The following is a 20,671-nucleotide window of genomic DNA, read 5'->3' as shown; positions in this document are numbered from 1 at the left end:
TCCAATGGTAGTTGAATAGGATAAGTATATTGAGGGTACGCCGAGGACTTTATTCATTTTCATGGCTTATTCCTTAACTAGATGCAAATGTCAGGCATTGGTTTCCAATAACAGTGGATTTGTTGTTTACAAAATTGTTTTTTTTTTCTCTAAATGATTACAATTCACTGTTTAATCTTTTTAATTAGTCTTTGATTGAATGACTGCTTAGAAAATGATTACTTGTTATCATTCTCCATCGGCCGTCTAACCAATGACGTCCCCTGTCCCGCTTCTTTAAAATTCCCGAAAATTAAATTAAACAAACTTAATGTCGTGCAGTGTATAAGAATACGCAGTTTTTCAGTCCCAGATACAGAGTGGTTTGTTAATAAGGATATTGATACTGAAGGAATTCGAATGAAAAATTGAATCTTCTGGAAAAGTAAGAATCTTTTATGAAATCTTGTTCTAAAATAAAAAAAAACGTGTTTTCTCGACATCATACCGATTGTGTGTGCCTATTTGATTAGCAAACAGAGTAAACTTTGTTTTACTTCACGTGCGTTTGCGGGAAAAACCCAAAATATGTTTTTAACAATAATTCCTCCAAAAAATAAAAATCACCAACAATGGAGTCCATGAACTCTCCACTTGACATATGTAAAACAGTGAAATGAACCATCCGCGCCGTCGCTGTTAACCATTTTTCGCCTAAACATCGAATAACAGACAACAGGTATCGCCCAATGGAAAGTTTCCACTGCAAAAAACCAACAATTGCTCCCTTTCAACAGATGAACCTTGAAAGCAGCAGAATGCTGATTGCCAACTGATCGGCGGCTGCTGAATTTATTCTTTCATCGGCCCCCAAAACGAAAAACACATCCTTTTGGCAACACAATTCGTCCTCAGTTTAGCCCGCATCCAACCGAATAATAACCTACGCTAACATTCGTCCAAGCCGCGGGCGTGTTGGTTCCTTTTGCGATTAGAGTGCTACATTATGCTGATGTTTTGTTTGTCACCCACCCATATCAGTTACAATCGGTTGATTCAACCGAACACGAGTTGTCGCTATCCCAACCGATTCATCAAAAAGAGAGAGAGAGAGAGAGAGAGAGAGAGAGAGAGAGAGAGAGAGAGAGAGAGAGAGAGAAAAAATACAGTGAAATGCCATCACCATCGTCAGCTGTGCCAGCTAGATAGAACTCCTAAAGAATGCTAGCCTGTCATCTGCCTCATCTCGCCGGTCCGTCGGTGTCACCGCGGCTAGAATTAATGGAGTCCATTTTGGGCCCCGAACAAACATAGAACACAGCGACGAAACGAAAGAACACTTAACCCCTTTCGCAAAAAAACAAGAGAAAAAAAAACGGTTCTGCAGTCCGGAGCGGATCGGAACCGCTCGTGATCGGAGGTGCCCGCTTGGCAACACCGAATTGGGGGGGGGTATCTGGGATCATGCGACCATCGAGTGACGGCAGATGGGAGCGTTCTGAAACGTACCGATTGTATATGTCCCTTTATCACCGCAGCGTCGGCCTGTGATAGGGGGCCTGCCGACCTGCCTTGGCCATGCGGACCACCGCGAGACATTAGTCTCGAGACCTTTGACAAATGGCACCACGGATCGCGTAGCGGCGCGATCGATCACCGACCGCGATTATGCGAGACAGCAAAGGGCATGATGGGACGCATCGGAATCGGCAAAGGCAGGGAAAGCAAATTATTTTATTAAATCTCTTTCCCTGTCTCTCTGTCTCAGCTCTGCCTTGCCCTGACTCTCTGACGTTGTTTTGCGTACGTGGAGCGACTTTTTATGATGATGTGGCCTACGGGGGGTTGTACGTGAGCAAGTGTCCTGTAGGTGGTTTCGGGTGTTGCTTGGTCTTTCTCCCATTTGAAATGCGAATAAATTAACCGATTAAAAGCACAGACATCTACACACAGTCATACACTTGCACTGACGCTGTAGCAGAAGCAGTAGTGATTGTTTCTTTTTCTTTATTATTTTACAGCTTGGCGTTGCTAAGCCGCTCGTGTGTGATGGCGCGCCACATCAGCAGTTGTCTTGTGTGCGAGGAGAGGTAGCATTTGGGGAGGACAGATTTTTGGGGTGGTTGCCGACATTCGTCGACATACGATTCGGCAATTCGGGTCCCCCGGGTTCGATTAAGCGCATTTTGCCCAGATTTTGGCCATAAAGTGGACTCATTGGTGACGTTACTTAACGTCCAACTGCATAATAAGTTCATCCAACTTGTGCCAATATCGTCCATAGTTTGTGGACCAACACCACACGAAAGGTAAACATAAATTTTATCACCAAAGAATGCTCCCAGAAACACTTGTACTGGAAACAATCGGGCAATTGTGGTCAAATTCTAGAAAATTCTCGCCACACTTTCCAACTGATAACGACTGTAGTCTGAATCTGACCGAAAGATTTTTTATTCAATCTGGAAAAAAGGCGGTCCAATGCCGTCTCTTATCACCCAGTGTACCAGTGCACGGTGTAGTGTCTGCTTGTAAATTAATCACAAATGTCTGCAAAAGAAGCAATCAAAGCAGAGCATCACGACCATATGGAAAGGCGCGGTGGACCAGATGTGTAGGTTGTAATTCTGCTTTACTTTGCGAGGAAACTTATCAACTTTGAAGCAGCAATGTTGCACCTGGTTTTTTTCGCCGCTTTCGAAAGAATGGCTTTAAGGGGGTGTATCAATTGTAATCCAAGGTTCTATACAATTACTATAAGGGTTGGTGAAGGCATTGAGATGGATGGAAGATGTTACAAAAATGATTTTTAATTGATTTAATTACTTTAATTGGTCATCATTTACTCTGATAAGCTAGGAAACACCAAAATGTTTCTGTTAAATCAATCAAATTCTTCAAAAAAGATAAACAGAATCGATCGATCGCCTCATTTGTACTTCAAATGGAGTGATCTTGACATTAAGCTAATTACTTTTGTCAGTATCCAAAAGGTTCTACGAAGATAGGGGCTGAGAGTGAGGGAAGCGGGGCCGTATTTGGTGAATAAAGATACGAGCTCGCCCAGATTGAACGAGAAAAAAAAGTATCCAAAAGGTTGCGTTATAATATCTTCGCTAAAAGAATCAAGGAATTCCTCGTCGCACCTGCTGGATGCTGCTGGATGTTACTACCGGCAGCCACCTGCGAGTAATCTGTTGGCATCGCGCGGCCAGATGAGTATTCGCGAGCGCGTGAGCATGCGCGTTATCGTGTTGACGCCGAGTGTGAAATGATTTATGCCGAGTGTAATTACGAGAAAAGCCCGCGGGTTGGCGAAAGAACATCCGAGGCGAGCTCCAAATGTGTCACGGATCCAGCCACCGGTCTATTCCTCGCACGGTACTGCTGCGATCACTTTAAGATCGCTAGCACCTGCTAAGGCACTCTAAAAATGGCAACAGTTACTCACCACCACCCAGCTATCGTTGCATTTGTAATCAGAATCGTGTCAGTATCCGCATCAAAAAAGCAAAAAAAAGAACGAATCGAACGGGGCATGATCACTTCTAATGATGTGTCGACACGCCATCCAGAGATCATTTGCATGTCATGGGATGCATGCATGTCCGAAGGGGGTGCTTACTAAAGAGGTCTCCTTCATCTCTTCCCGCCCGTACACTGTTGGTGATTGTGAGTTTCCCTCCGGACATGCCGAGTATGGTGGTGATCTCTCGCAGTGATGTCACGAAGGGTTAAACTGTAAACCTTTTCCACCATCCACCACTGACTGACGCCATGACCAGCCACGGGATCGAGGCGAGCATTTTCCGGGAAGCGTTCCGGTGGCGATTGGGGAATCCCCAAGATCCTCATATCCAGAAGCTGAATTCAGCTGAGCGAGTGCCAGATGAAAGCCATCGGTCATGCCGACATCCCGCCCTCGGTTCTACAGATGATAAGCGCCATCTCGTCGCACAACAATGTCCCACCGGGGAACTGGGGCGAACCGAACTGCAGTCGTCGCGTTGTGTGCTGTTTCGCTACAAAATGATTAGATTTCAATGTGCCAGCCTCCGGTGCACGATCGCTGCGATTGTCGTTCACGTAATGTCACTCTGTTGGAGCAAGTAATATATGTGGTCCGGATGTTCGGTACGGTTGACCTACCAAACCGACAAGGAATGCATCTGTCCTTGAGACTTGTCTCGGATATGAACGCACCAACGGTTTCGATTCATAGAACAAGCCATAAAGACCTCATTAAACCAGTTTCCTGTCATGATAACCAATTGCTGCTGGTAACAAGCACTACCAGTCCCTGCGCCCGGATGTCCAAAAATAACAAAATCAATTCGTTTCAATCGCAACCGGGAAATGATTGTGACGACTATGATGATGATGATGATGATGATGATGATGAAGAGGTCTTGGGCTTTATCGGAGAAGAAATAATCGGACGAAAGCATTTCATTTCCTTTCTTTCTTTCGTTTGACACCGCCAAGCCGTCATTCGCGAATGGGCGGTTGCCTACGTGCTCGCAAACGTCCCATACACCGTTTGACGTACATCCTGTCATCGAGACCTCGGTATCGGACACACCGCTCCGGGCCACCTCGTCTCCGAACTGACCATGAACGAGTTATCAATGAATCCATCCCTCCGGGAAGGGGCGGTTGACAGTTTTCATTCATACTTTGGTACAGATTATACCTTCCCTTCCCTTTGGTCACCGAAAAGGCGCGTCAGTGAGCGTGTGCAGTAGATGGAGGGCACGTTTAGATAACAGGCCGAACGGCTTGTTAGCTGGGCAGCTTTAGGGGCGGATTTGTTGCATGAATCCCCGCCACTAAATCGCCGGTGACTGTGGAACCCCGAGGCCGAGCTCGTTATCAGTGTCACTGATGCTAATCAGCCAGTCTGGCCAGTGCGCCACAGTGTGACGCTGGTTTATGATCTATTTTTGCACTGTTACATACCACGGCTAACAGGCAGAGAGAGAGAGAGAGAGAGAGAGAGAGAGAGAGAGAGAGAGAGAGAGAGAGAGAGAGAGAGAGGGAGTGGGGAGCTCGAACCGGATAGTCGATTTGGCGTTTGAATGGTTTGATATCATATCGGTCAAAGTTTGAAAAGGAAGAAGGGTCAGGAAGAAACGGTGTACTCCACCTCAAGTCATTAGTTCCTGTATCGAAGTACAACGAGCACGGAGTAGACGGGCTGGCAATCGTGGGTTCCTTGATTGCTTTTACCTTTCCCACCAAGGGGTCTTTTAACGCATTGAATTATCAATCGATTTTAGATTGCTTCGCGAATGCTACACCAGGTAATGACCGGTGCTGGAATGTATACAGCATGGGATTATCATGAAGGGATCATAAATCCGGTCATTAAGTGCTGTGCTGCATATCAGAGCGGTGCAAAGCAGTTTGTGATAAGCAAACAAGTAAGCAAATGATTGGATCGTCTAGGTTGTGATAGCGGGCTTGTTCTGTGTGCGCAGACCGTTTCGAGAATGCTATAAATTATAATTCCATCCTTTATTGATTGACCAGTTGACCTGGTTTCGATCCATTGGTTGATAATTTCAGCATTGTTTAGGAAAAATAGCATGTTTTTTTGGGACTCGTGGAATGTTTGCTCTCCTAGGAATGTTTGCTTACGATAATGAAATGGTAACTTTGCTAGTAATTGATTCTTGCGCGAGTAATAATAAATGAAGTAACGTTTGTAAACAAGCTTTATTCCGATTAAAATTTGATTGACAAATTGCGGAAATAACAAGAGTTTAACAGCCTGTCTCGCTCTCCTTGGGATTGATTCAAGAGTCCGATCCGCATTGTAATTTTATATGTTTTTCTCGAATTAAAATTAATGTAGAATTTAAAAATCTAAATAAGGTTATTGTGAGATTTATTATACTGATCTCACTGTCAATGAAAGAATATTCAGATGATACCAATATGCCATGTTTAAATTCGGTTGGTCTGAGTCCTGAATGGGTGCCCGTTAGCCACCACTGGAGCATGAGTAATAGAAGTAGCAGAATAAGTAGTAGTAGGAAAGATAAGCTTAAAGCAACGGTATAAGGATTAGTAGAATGTGTATTAGGCGATCCCATCTTAAAAAAAAACGTTTTGTTCTATGAAAGCTTTGCGAAAGAGCATTTTATCAACCCACTTTTTTATCAATAAGCTAGGGTTATCTATTGAAATTTTCACGATAAAGTTGTCGTTTTTACGTAAAAGCTGTTCAATGTTTTAGAATGTCGATCGAAAACACACGAACAAGTACCACTTCACCTAATCAAATCGTAATAAACAGTTTAATATTTAAACCATTAGTTTTATCTAAAAAATATCTTCCGATGGCAACACTTGCACGTTTGCAATGAAAAAAAAAACGCATGCATGTTATCATCGAATATTGTCATAACAATTTGTTGCATACCGTCATGATTGAACATTACTCTACAAGTGGAAATTCAATACGATCAAATCTGACTCCAACAAGGGAAAAGACATTCACAATCTGTCTGAGGTCATTTCTTAAACTGGATGTCTAGCATGTTCCGTGTTGTCGATCATTCAAGCCTAACATTGTAGTCTTATTGGTAATTCAAAATCACTTACTCACTTGTTCGTATGAGGTCGTCAAACAAAGGGCTGAAGTTGAACTGAACCAAAATTTACCATTCAATACCAATCCAACAATTTCACTGGCACCCATCCACTGCATTCGCTGACGATCAACTACTTACTTCGCACAGATCGCTCGACTCGACCGATGAGGCTGACGGGCCTCCACCGTTTCTGGGCTGGGCTTTTATCACGGTCCAAAAGGCATTCCGATAAAGCTGTCACTTTCCTTCTATCACCTTTTGCAAGAAAGTGCGATTGGGGCTGACTTATCTTAGCTCCCCGGGCGCAACCGGCGCGCGTGCACCGCGATGACGTCACTGGTGAGCGATTGTATTGAGCCAATCATTACTGCGATAGAAGAAAGGATCGATGAACGCATTCGCTGCGAATAATAAAATCCGGGAGTAAGGGGATTTTTTTTGGCGGACTTGCTCTGGACGGCGGTGATAAGGAACGGGCAGTAGAGAACAATTAACATTCCATCGACCTTCGAAGGATTTGAAGGCAGTTCGCGAGTCACACGCGAGTGCCATGTAGGCCAATGAGGTTGAATGTTATCTTTGGAGGTGTGTCTCGCTCCGATGGGGCCCGATTGTTATCATATCGGTTTGGTTGATACCGTCAGGCACGTGTAAAGAAGACTAAGCCGCTCCCCCAAAAAAACAGTCGAATCATTACGCAACATGTTGGCTGATAGCTTCCGTTGTGTGTCCTTTGGTCCTTTGGTATTAGGTATGTGATGTAGCCTAGCGACGATCTCGATTCCACCAAGGAGTGCGCTATTGCATTATTCGTTTTTAGAACTCGATTTTCCCAAGAGCCTATGGGGAGGGCTACGCTTCATTGCAAACCATCGCTTGCATCCATCCATCTTGATGCAATTAATCATGCTCACAGTGTGTGATCCAGAGACGGTGCATCGAGGCTCCGTAGTTTCCACGATCGGGAAAATCGCCACCCTGCAACAATGCCGCAGCTGGTACAGCTTGTGGTGTTTTTTCTTTCCCGCTGGAGAGGATCAAACCCCTTCGTCTAACGTCACGAGGGTTTCTGGTGGGGTTTTTTGTCGGCGAAAAAAAACATCCAAATACCAGATGAGCTGGCAGCACCAGCGAGGAGATGCATTTGCATGACTAACGTTTTGCGTTGACATGGATCGTTGATCGCGAATCGCATCAAACAACATCGCTTAGCAGCGCCATTCTCCGGCCCTTTGCCATGCTATTTGAAGCCCATAAATCATCGCGGAGATATGGTTTGGTGCTGGCGAGACGATACAGCGACACGATACTTCTTCGCCAGCAGGAAAAGGCAAAGCCAGGAAGGATGGATAAAAGCAAGGAGGAACTGCAGTATTCCCACGCTCCCGACGAGATACGACATCATGCTAATACCGTTCCCATTCAGATCAATTTGAGGTTTTAACCAGTGACCTTGTAAGCATTTTAAAGGCAAGAAACTGGTCAGGAATATTTGCCGCTGGTGTCGTTATCAAGTAACTCTCTCTTTCCAAGCACGGCCTGATTGTGATCTGATCTGATCGATGCCAACTGTGCGATGCGATGACCGTTCGTGCAAGGTAGAAAGTATATGCCGTAATTGACTTTGGTCGATTCCCGCGAAGTGTGTGATAAGACGCTTCATAAAACCAACTTACACGCCCCCCCCGGTCGGCCAGTGTTTGGCAACACCAAAAAGATAAAAAAGTGATATCGGAACAGCATCTATTACATTGGTTGCAGCTTGTCGGTTTTAATTCTTGGAACCCGAAAAGATTGGAACATTGTTGTCACTCGTTTTTGTTCTGGCGGCCCTCCGCCGAGGGAACAGTTTCATTTTATCATTGGAAGCGTTAGCAAAAGGCTACCAGAGTGGCGGTGCACGTGGAGCTACCCCAATATGCAACAGCAGTTTGGAGCGCCGTTAAGTCGGGGTCGGTATCGGGGGTGGCACGAAACGTAATGATGTTACTTGCCTTGCTACCTAGTGTTCGTCAAATGTGTTTTAGATAATATTTTTTTTGTGGTTAGCAACAACTACTCTTGCAGTAGCATTTTCAGATGGCTGGCGTCACAGCAGCTTGTTGTCTCCTTTTCTTTCTCCCGACAACTCCAACGTGTGCTGGACCAATTGGAATGAATAGGACATGTGTTATGGGAGGAATGCATCTATGTAGGGTCAACTTAGAATCATATAGTCCGATTTTCACAGCATGTTGTTTCATGTTTTCCTCTGATAAACGTACACAAATGAAGAAGCTCACAAAAGAACAATTGGACCGAGGTTCTATTTCATTTTGCGTAAGGCAAATCGATAAGGCAATCGCCATAGAATCGATTTCGGGACGTTTCGGGAACGAGATTTCGGTTGTTACCTTTAACGATGATATGGCCCTCATGATCATGGAACGGTCGGTAGCGGGAATTGTGGATGGAGAATCATGACCTGGTCCGAGAGGTATCGGTTGAGATCGGTGACCTAGTGTTTCGGTAATCTAATAATATGGTATTTTGCAATGATGCTTGACGAGAGGCTGATATTATGAAACTGCCTCGTTTGATAATTTACGGAATTTAAGGGCTCTTAACGCACATCGCATAATAATTTTAGCAAGACGATTTAGATAAAACACATTTTCGTAGTTTCTCTTTCGATTAATGTGAATCTTTTGAAGAATACTCATGAAAGGGAAAGGGTAATTTTTAGCGAAAAATGGGAAAATAAAAATGAAATTAACACTGATAATTTCCGATTTTTCATTTTCATTTTTGACCGGAGATTCGCGCGTTGTTCCAAAAAAAGCGCTCTCTACCGGCAAATGTTCGAATCAGCTGTTTGAAAATTTAAAATTACTTTTTTAATTTATTGTTGCCGTAACACCATCGGGTAGGGTGGAATGAAGTAGTCGTTTTGCCTTCATTCCCCCATCCTTTCAACACTATTCTCTGCCAGTTTTACATCAATTGAAACAAAAAGGTCAACGATGCAGAGTTTCGCAAAATCGCCAAACATGGCTCGATACTCGCGTGGCTTGCGAACCCATATTTTTTTTATATAAATAAATAAACAGGATTTACTCTAACAAGGATCCACATGGTCAGGATCTCCAGGAAAATGTCTGCGATGTCAAAGTAGCTTTCCTATCGTCGTCAAAGGCCCACAAATCATCATGAAACATGGAAGGAAGTATCAAACAACACGCCACCAGAAACGAAATCCAAATTTGCTATCAAAGCAGAGGAAGATAACAATTGATATAAATCGATAGTTTCTCGAAGGCAGTAAGTACAGAAGTTTTGAAAGTTTTCCGGTGGTGATTACGATTTGTACAACCGTTATATCGATCACGGTGATTAATTTTTATTATGTCATGGCATTACTTTCAGGGACGTGCGTTTTTTTTTTAATGCAACTCTTGCGTTGAAATTCATTGAAATATTGAACTCGCCTTTAAATTAAAAGCAACTTTTGAGCTGTTTTAGGATGACACTTTTTTCTCCCTTCACATGATTCCTAAACAAGATCATCATGATAAACTGAGACCTCAATAGCAAAAAAAGACTCTCTAATCCTCGAATTGATCACCAGAAATAGAACAGCGATCGTCAATGGTATAGCAAATATCTGACTTATCTCACAGAGCACGACTCAGCAACGCGTAATTCGATATTCATATTATCCATCCACTGCCGCACGAACGGCGGTGGAACGACGGCCCAACGATGGTGCCGCTCTCGGCGCGCTTTTAGTTTCTCGCAAGCCGTCGTGGTGCGTGGTCACGTTTTTGGAGTCTACTTCTCCTTTTACTCGATCCCTCTCTCAGTCTCTCCGTCTCTCCGTGTCTCTTTCCCTCGGTGTTAGAGGTTAGTATTGCAAGTACCGATCGGTGTGCTTCAAGGTGTCCGCTGTTACTACTACTGGATCGTTTGGTGTTTGAAGCGTTGAGCGTGCTTTGGCGGTTGGCGGTGATCGTTTTGTTTTGCATTTTCTATGTCTACACTCAAAGGCGTTGGTGTCGTGGATTCACGTGGTGTTGTGCTCCATCGAAAACGCCAACTCGCGTGCCTCGCTTGATTGTGCAATAGCCCACTGCCCACCTGCCTCTGCCTGACGATCGTCGTCGGCCAATTCGTTTCAATTCGTTTGGTTTGTGTCTGTGTGCTTGTGCTGCAATCGTTCTTAGTGTAGTTACCCTGGCGTCACCTTAATCCGTTCAGTTAAGCGTCAACGAAAACCACAAAAAAACCGTCTCGCAGCATCATAGAGCTTTGTGGTAGTGGTGCGCAGGAAAGAATCTCTTATTCAAGTGTCTTTTTGACGCTTGTAATTCAACGTTGGTTAAGCCATTCGATACTGTGCTAGTTGGTGTGCCAACAAGAAGACGGATAGAATGCGAAGTGCTGCTCGCGAGTGACCACCACCAGAGCATTGAACGAAATGAATTCTGGTGTAATGGCTTGATGGTAGCACCGGCAACCCACGATTAATGATGCTGCTGCTGCTCCTACTTTGGTGCTACTTGTTTTGTGAAAGGCATATTTTATGCTCGATGTGGATGTGAAGAGAATGTGATATGGAGTTTGAAATGGCTCCACCAACAAAAAAAAAAAAAAAAACCGGCCTCCGCATCGAGTAGCATCGATCGTTAAGCGAGGAGAAGAAGAAAAGAGGGAGAAAAGCCGTGCGCTCCGGAAACCCCCAAAAAAGGGCCTGCCTTTCGCTGGCGCGCCTCTGGATGGTGCCGCGATCAGTGCGTGAGGAACTGCTGCTTTCCATCAAATCCAAAACTCGCTTCTCTTCGCTCGCTGCCATTCACAACTGTTATGGACTTTTCTCCCCGCCGGTGGGGTGATGGAAGGCAGAATCCGTTGCATAAGATGAAACACGGGACAAATCGGTGATCACACGACACACCCTGTGCATGGTACGAAACTGCTGAAGCGACGAAGGCATCGACATCACTCGAGCAGTGATCGCTTTTGGCATCATCGTCGGTTCTGGTCGCATCGCATCTTGGCCAGTACGGAGCCGGCCGTTAGCATAAATGGCGGGCAAGCGACGCCAAAAAAAAAGCGCGTCACTTTACAGTGGTGTGCGTGTGGTGAGCGATCGTGGAGCGAGGGATCTTGAGAGCTGCTAACGATTGGCAGCAAGAAGATCGCCAGCGCATGCCACGGTATGGGTGAGCGGTCATGGTTCAGAAACTTGTTTTCACAACACAACCCTTCCTTTCGGCTGCCTTTGCTGGCTGGGATGCCCACACCGCGCGGCCACCTACTCCACACCCCATCCCCCGAACTGCCATCTTGTTGCGGTCTGTGAATGTTGGCCACCGTGTTACCAGCCTGCCTCCCAGCTCACACGTTCCCTTCTCAGCTTCTCAGCCGCGCGTTCCCTTTCTACGCGGCCATTGAAGTCACTCTCGCTGCCTCACAGGGGAAGGTGGCGATCGGCTGCACCTTGGAGTCAAGTAGAGTGCAAACAGCGCTGAGCGCAGCATCAGCGAGCAATCACGAGCGCACCCGTTCATGGTCGCGACGCGAACACGGGGACAGAATGGATCGGGACGGAACGGAAATGGCTTGGCTTGGAGGCCCGCGAATGACCTCTGAATGAATGGCAGTTGAGAGACAGGAACTTGGTTTTTAAAATACGAATCGCGATCACGATCGCATGATCGCCACAGCCTCAATGTCTCGTTTTGAAGCCAACTAAAAACACAATCGATTTCGGTCGGTTGGTCTCTCCAATGGCCTCCGTGGCCTCATCCTTCCGTTTTGTGGTTGAATTTTTGAGGTTTTTTTGTGTGGCTTTTTTCGTAATTACAAAGTTCCGTGCTTTGTCCTTCGATGGTGGTCTGGCTGTTCAAGAGGATGCTCACTTCTCTCCCGGAAACAACTCATTTATCGCAACGCGGTTAAGCAATACGTTTTTAAGTCCGGCATTCCATTCCGGTAAAACAACCAATCCTTCAATCGCATGCATGGCTGAGGCTAGGTAGGCAAGAGAAGGCGGAGGAACGACCGCGACCCGCGGTGGCTCGAGAACTCGCGAGCTTCTCTCCAGCTTCAGCGAGATAAAGTGACGCTGACGATGTTTGAACAGAATGTGTTTACTCGCGGCCAACTCCACCACCACGCGCTCGAGTGTGCCTTAGAATGCCGCCATGTTTCTTAGAACGCAAACGCCGTGACGAAGCTGCTGGTGGCATTGACCCTAATCAGAATCGGTGGCTGGAAGGTTTTTCGAAAGTGCTGTAGCCACCGCACCGCAGCACCAACCCGCAACCAACCAAGGGGGCCGCGATTCAAATTGAAGCCAAGAAATCCAAGGTGCTTCCACCGCGTACCACAAGATAGATCGCGGTGATCTTGCAGCGATCTAGCGAAAAGGAGTGAATAGTGCCATCCGCCACCACCACCACCGTGTGCTCATCATTTTCGCACAATGCAAAACACATTAGCGCAAGGTTGGAGCGGCCGCTGAATATCTCATCTGCGTTATGGGTCTGTTTTCGTGCCACCTGATCTGATGGTCATGCCCCAGGTTCAGGCCCAGGCCTTTTGTCGTAATTTAACGCTTCGTGCTCCGTGGTGGCTTCCGCTGATCGGGATGATTAGATAATATATTAATTTTAAAAAATTGCTAATTGACGCGACGCGGCTATCGTGGCGTGTATCTTGCGGGCGCCGGGAGATTGTGATGATTTGTAGCAACTGTCGGAGGATTAATCTTATGTATCGCCAGATTAGTTGCGAATTTTTGCGAGGTTGGCAATACTGGAATTGAGGAATGCATTTGTAAAATTACGCGGAAATGCTTCTATTGCTGTTTGTACCTATTGATCAGATTCATAGATTGAAAGGTGGAAGCATTACCAATTTAAACATTTGTTTCGTTTAGATGTGAAAAGGAGATATTTTCTTACATTTCTCTAAGTAATTCAGAAGAATGAATCTAATATTCTTCGTAAAACGTGTGTCTACAAGGTAATCATAGTGTGATAAATGTCTATATTCGTTAGAACAGTTTAAAACTAGTGGCCTACAAGTATAGAAAACTGTCGAATTATTGAACTAATTTATTGCTATAATTTATAATTATTATTCCATGCTAGACATTATTCAGACCACACAAAAAGCTAGACAATCTTATGGAAATTGCAGTTTAGACGCAGTGAATAGTGTTCTAATCTTGAACACTATCAATTTATTTTTGCGAGAGAGGTCCACAGCTCGGTTGTCCAAAGACGTAATGTTTGTGTTGAGCACTGTCACAAAAGTGCCTCATCAATTCTCCAACAACAGCTTATAAATAAACCTAAATCACCTTACTACTGCTGCTGTTGCTGCTGCCGTATGGCTGCCACATTTACGTCGCAATTTAAATTTATCGAACATCAAAGACCGACAGTAGTCCACTTTGCTCCTCATCGCCTGTGGCGCTCTGAAGTACCGCTCTTCGTCAACAATTCAAACGACTTCCGGTCGGACGATTTGAAGGTCATAAATTTGTCAGCTTATCGTTGTTGTTCAGCTCTCTTCCCCCCCTTCAAAATGATGTCGCACCGGGCCTTTATGCTATGATGCTGATGTTGAGAACGCATTGCCGTATGCCACCAACGACAACACATCAAAAGTGATCGCGCGCGCCCAGTGGAGAACGTGAGCTATAAACACCAGAAATATCGTGTTCGTGGTGAAACGTGTGGGCGTTTTTATCACCAGCTTCACCTCCACGAACAGCAGGATTGGATCTTTTTCGTTTTCCCCCTTTTGGGTGGGTGGGCCTCTAATACCCACCTTTGGAATGGCTTTATTTATAAATCCAAATCCCGCGCAACTATCGGTCAACAGTGTGGGTGGGGCTGGGTTTCAACTTTGGGGTGACAATGATCAGAGCCACTCGGACCCGACACCTTCCTGAGCTGTGAAGGCGTCGCGAAGGAAGGCGTTTGCTGTGCAACGCTTTCGCCGGCAGGTCATTTCGAGGATTGTCGCTTGTCGAAGTGCTTGAAATCATTAAAAAAAGGGGGTAACATACGGAACCAGTTGTACCAGGGTTCATTGTAATTCTCGGCACAAATCCTGGTTGGAGCTCAATTCGATGGCGGTCCATCAGCAACGGTGTACCATACCGTGGCCTAAGGTTGTGTAACGAACCTGCCATTGTCACCGCGTACGATCGCGTGCGTAGGAAGTGATCTAGAGCAGGCGGCAAAGTAAAGATCAAATTGCTTCGCTTTCCCCCAAACCTCATAATTCGAAGGATCTGTAAATGTGTTTCTCGAAGCTAAAGTCCCTCCAATCGACTTTCACTTTAGTAGTGGCACCCTGCGAGAGCTCTCACTGTTTGGACAGACGCTGTGACAGGGCTTCAATCTCAAAACCACATCACAGTAAGGGGCGGTCGACAGAGCCGATTGTCGATTAGCGTAAATCATTCCGAAAAATGTTTTCTGCTGCTCGTAATTCACATCGCCATGTGCGCGTTTTGGGTAGCTTAGAGGGGAGTAGAAAGTGTCTCCCACGCATACGCCTACACCAAGGAATGATCGATAGAGTAGAGTAGAGTGTTCTAACTGCCAAGTTTCAACGGCGACAGGAAAAGGGGCCTACCGCAGTTCCTTTGTGGCTGCTTTAAAAACAAAGAAACTCATTTTTTCGGGGGTGTGCGCAACGCTGGACGCATAAACTATGCTATGACCCCTGCTGCTGCTATGACATCGCATTGTGTCCCTCTTTGTTGTGAGTCCGCGTATGCGTGGAACAGTAGGGGAGAACAGAGAAGCAACAAACCGATTCGGTTGGACTATTTTTGAGCCGGTTTGAGGCACGACCGCCCGACATTTCCCGAGTGTGTGCATGTTAATGATTGACAAATTTTCCAGCGGATCCAGCATTCCGAAAAAAATAGCCCACACACTGGTGGTTATTTGTTGTGCGTTGGAATAAGAGACATCTGGGACTGGGATGGTGTGTGGATAAATGATTACATTAACAGCTCGAAAAAAGGGACAAAAAATAGGGGAAACGAAACCACCGTTTCTTTTGTTGGTTGCGTTCGTTTAAAGGAAACATAATTAACTAAGTCATGTGCTCGTGGTGGCAAACGTGGACGCTAAAGGTGTTGGAGCAGGATATGAGGGACCCTACGGGCATTTTTTTGTATTTCTGCTACGGAACTACGGCCTTCGGCAACCGCAAGGAAACAGGGGTGAGTTCTCGTGAGCTCGTGAGGGAATTGTGAAACGTTGCCTAGTCATGCGAAGGGAAACAGGTGTTTTAAGGAAATTAAAGCTGGTGGCGGAGCAGGAGTAGGACATCGAAGGGAAGTTCAAGGCCCTGGTGCACGCAAGATCAGGGTTGACAGTGCAGTTTGTGTAAAGGGGTAGCCTTTCGATGAAAAGGGACTTCCTAATACAATGCGCTTTGTTCGCAAAAAAACGAATAATAGGTTTTATATAATTATTTGAGTGTTTTTTTTATGGCAAAGAGCGTTTAAATTAGAATCTAGATGATCCTTTATTTAAGGAAACATCAGCTATCTTTTTGACGTAAATTTCAAGAAAGCAATTGATCTAGAATGATTCTATTCCCTATTCAAAAATGCATTTTGTCTTACATAAAGTCTTTGGTTGATCTGCTATCGTTTGTTGTCGCATACGAACGTATGACATTAAGAACGTAGACCTCACAAATGATAACATCGGGTGCATCATGCTAAAGAAATTACATGGTCCATTAAAAGGTCTATCGAGAGGGCTTAAAAGTTATTCAAAAAATTATGAGGAGCAATGAAATAAACAAATTCATTAATAATTATTAAATAATACAAAATTATTATTCAAATCACATCGTGATCATTATTTTATCGTCTGAAACTCTCTCGAGTTATCGTTGGTTAAAAGATTCGAAATGAAACACTCTTGCACTTACGTGTGCTTACTCCAAATTATACAGATTTTAAAAAAATAGCTAATTAATGCCACATTACTACCACAAAGCATCTAATTCTATTCTCCCCTGATTTATCACATTTACACAATAAGCACACTAATTACTGGCTGAGCTCACAGAACTCGCAGCCGCGTCGTTCTAAGTTTCTTTTTCGTTCATCATGCGGCAATCGTCATCCGGCATCGCGCGGTCACGTGCCATCAATTTGATGTGGCACATTTAAAATCAATAAAACTCTCGCGTGGCCACCGTGTCAGAACCCCGGAAGCAAGGCTGCCATACCAGACGGTCGCCATGCGGCTGTGCACAATGAACTTCCTGGATAGTACCCGGGAGCGTACATTGACACGTGCCATAATGGTTGGCACGAAACACCCCTATCAGACCTAATGATTAACTGTCACCCAGGTGAAGCTTCCGGAAGGGCAAACAAACAGCAAAAGCGAGCGTAGCTGATGATGGTACGTGCAGTGAGTGATGGAGATCGAGCAACAGTTCCGAGCATTGCATAGACGTTGCAACAAACATTATGAGACAAATGAGCAACCATTGGGATTAGAGTACTGTGGGTTGACAGTTTTTTTAATGTCCACCGAACTCGCCTCATCAGACATTGGACCAGGGGCAGGTCAGTCACCGCGTCGCGTGTCTAGGTGCTGTTTGGCAAACGGACTTCGAATAGAGACCACTCCATCGATGGATCCTTATCTAGGATAGTGACCTCAATGACTTGCGGAAATTGGCTATGGGTCGCCAGAGGGCTTTCTTCTCACATTCTTCTCAGCCGCATTTTGTCGTCTGGAATTGCTTCGCTAACTAATGATACAAAGAGGCACAGCACAGGAATGGTTGACAACTGGGTGTTCGGGTTCTCTTTTGGTCCAGTTCCTTCACGGACGCCGTATGCTAATGAGATGCTAATGAGGCAGTGAATTGGCCGCATCCCGATCCGTTAGTGTTGGCGATCATTCGTAACGATCGTACCGGACACCTAGTTTGTGGAGGAATTTCCAAAAGCGGTGGGTCCATGGGTCCTCGTCATCATGGGTCATCGTTATAAATACCGGTTCCTGTTACGGTTCTTGTAATTCTTGGAAGGGTTCTCAGGAAGACCGACGGGATTCCAGTGTCCTTTAGAGTTTATGAGCTATCAGCCAATTGATAATGCGCCGACCATGAATGCGGGATCGATCTAATGATAGGATTAGGTCTGCTTTTTTCTGCTTTGGCCCAAAATCCCTAGACCAGGGATTCCTGGGCCTTTGATGAATGTTATTTGAATGTTGAGCTTATTGATCTTCTAGATTCGAGAAGCTTAAACTGTGCAGCTGAAAATCGTATAATCATGATGCTGGTGTACGCGAATAACTTATGTTCTCTCCGATGTTGGAGTCACTTTCCAGTGAATTCCGATATCTGTTCCATCGATGCTAGGTGCAAGAGTGATCTACGTTATAGCTAGGGGGTTTAGATTTATGCGAGAAACACACTTTAGAAGACATGCTGTGACCCTTTTTACAGTTTTATATCAACTGGCTATGATCTTAACACCAAAAGACGTTGGAATGCTTTGAAAAAATTGAGCATATCGTTAGTAAGGTTCGGGAACTTCTACACCTTCCAAGTTCTGATGTTTTTGACTGTTGCCAAAGTAGCAGAAAATCTTTGAGAAATAGCCCTTTCCATGGGAAAATACTGGTTGTCTTACATTTTTCTACCTAGACATTAGTAAGTCAACAAAGAATTAGTGAGTAGTAAATGTTACAGACTTCTCTCATTATTCTTTCACATATGAAATGCTTGCATACAGATAATAAATTGCAACCAATTAAGCACGAGCATCCTATAATTGCATTAAAAATCCTAAAGCCATAAACACAAATGAATAAACGTTCATTCCAATCGAAATAAGTTTCAATCGAAGACCAACTGCTTCAATAAAGAAGGTGGTCATAATAACTCAATTACTTTATAGAGAGGTAATCAATCAATTTGCTTTCAATTAAACGAACAAGCGACGAAGGAAATCCTTTTTCCGATTAATGCTTACCCGCGGTTTACCTTCTCAATAAACTTTGGTCTGTCCAGTGCATTCCTGCTGAGTAATGTCGCGGATAAATTGCGGACTCTCTCTCAGCTCCAGCTCAGCTCTGATGATAGTGTACAATTCCCACATACTCCAAAGGTGTTCCGTGGCCTCACATACCGCCCCTACTGAATGTGCGCTCGTTGCTTTGCAATTGCGCTACACCGTACCGACCACAGGACCACAGACCGCACCGCATCGCAAAAAGCTCTCAACGAACGTGGTCCATCATCGCCATCGCGCGTTGCGCAATGTTGCGACAACAATATTCACCAGACTCTCGGGGCCCAGGGGCGGCCGCACTTCTCTAGCTCGCAAGCTAGCTAGAGCGCAAAAAAGCAATTTCGGGCCCTCGTCGTCGGGTCGCTTTACGGGCCTGCCCTGTTACCCTGTTTATGTCAAGAGGCAACAACATTGTGGTGCAATCTGGGTCCGCCGGTATGTGCGCCCCGTCTCGGTGTACTCGCGTGGAGCGAAAAAAAGGTGGAAAGTTCGATGATTCCAAGCGGGTTGATTGCGGTCACTGTGGCTAGTGGGATGGTGTTCGCCCTTTTCGGGCGATTTTGATCCCCAGTGCGGACCTTAGGCAATCGTTTGACGACATTCGCAATGCTGTCTCGGTGTCTGGGTGCTTAATTTCAACCAGAAGTTGAGTCATGAGCTCACTCGCGATCCTCGAGATAGGAGCAACATTCCTAGCTTATGACGTGTCACACACAGATCACGTTCTGGCGATCACGATCCTGAAGTTAATGCTAATGCCCTCTAGGTAGCAGAATGATTCTCTATCGCTACCTTCACAACTTTCCGACCTGCGACTAATGCGAGGTTACAGGAATGTCGCTCAAACAGGTTAACATTTGAAGTACGGGAAAAAGAGAGAAACAAAAGCAACTTCTCGTGGAACTAGCGCACAAAAGTGCCGCTTATCAACATCAATTTATCACTACTTCTGGCACCAGACAGCCCACACCGTTCGGAGACAAGTTTTCTGTATGTTTGTTTTGAGTTTTGCTGTCGGCACGATGCATCGTGTTATCGTGCCGGGTTATGAGATGATTAGCATACGGATTAGAAGATTCACTAACTACGTCGCGTCTCGCACGCCGGTGTGAAGTCGATCGATTTCGAATGTCTGGCGGCGACCATTCCCTCTCTAATTGCGTGCTATCTGGCCGTGCAGACCGCCGTTTAGGAGCGCGCATTCGATTGGATGATCGCACGTCCTCCGTGACCGGTTTGATGACGACGTCTGTTTGATCTGGCGAGTGTTGTGATTATGCGGCTGGCTTGGCGTGAGCATAATGATGACGCATTATGTATGCATTTATGCACTCTGCATCGAGCGAGCGAGAGAAAGAGAGAGTTATTGATAAGCTACTTCAAATGATGGACAGCATGGTGCAGATTCAAAAAGTTTGTTTCCAGAACTGTCGCTGGCTTGCACGATCGCGCGAAGCACAGTTGCGCAATCACTGCTCTGCTACGGTACTCTTCTTACAAATAGAATCCTCATTAGCGGTGTTTGTTTGTTGGACGTTAGTAGGTTCGTTTTTGTCAAACCCTTCAGCACGACACACTAATTGCGCCTCTCCAGCATGCATGCACCTAAAGGCGACCTCACGCTTTGTACCGCTCATCTCGAGACATGCCGCCCTCAGACCGGTGTCGTAACTCACCTCGACGTTCAGGCGACACCACGGCACGGCACGGCATGGCGGAACATGCTTTCGCCGCCAAACAGGAGGCGACAGAAGATGGCGCGCCAGGCATAACCGATACTCCCGGGGGAGGATCGCTTGGTGGTGCCCGCTATTGATTGCCGGTACGGTTGCGCAATATTGCACTCAAACTGCTAGGTAGCACGTCCAGATCCATCACAGACGACACCACGACGACGACGACGACGACGCGGCTCTCTGGCGCACTCGTCTGATCAAAGTCGAAGTCAAAAGCGAAAGCATTCCAGGGGAGGTAGCGCAAGGTAGCGGCGACGAGTGCGTGTGGAGTAGGGGACGGGCGGTTTTCA

General features: G+C 45.6%; 1 protein-coding gene across 4 annotated transcripts in view; it reads left to right on the top strand.

The window, feature by feature from the left end:
* Positions 1-20,671, top strand: part of LOC126577414 (tetraspanin-9-like) — a 44,853-nt gene that overhangs the window by 21,098 nt on the left and 3,084 nt on the right. Inside the window, exon 1 of one of the 4 annotated variants that reach the window (XM_050239026.1) lies at positions 10,363-10,460. The exons of 1 other annotated variant lie outside the window; for it this stretch is intronic. The gene's annotated coding sequence lies outside the window, so the exon portion shown is untranslated. Of the gene's footprint in view, positions 1-10,362; positions 10,461-10,537; positions 10,744-11,527; positions 11,774-20,671 lie in introns of those variants that run through there. 2 more of the 4 variants (XM_050239027.1, XM_050239029.1) reach the window with 2 other exon arrangements.

The sequence above is a fragment of the Anopheles aquasalis genome, chromosome 3 (assembly GCF_943734665.1).
Source record: "Anopheles aquasalis chromosome 3, idAnoAquaMG_Q_19, whole genome shotgun sequence".
Classification (NCBI taxonomy): Eukaryota; Metazoa; Arthropoda; class Insecta; order Diptera; family Culicidae; genus Anopheles; species Anopheles aquasalis.
The sequence above is the reverse complement of the archived record's forward strand: the minus strand, read 5'-3'. Positions and strand labels throughout refer to the sequence as shown.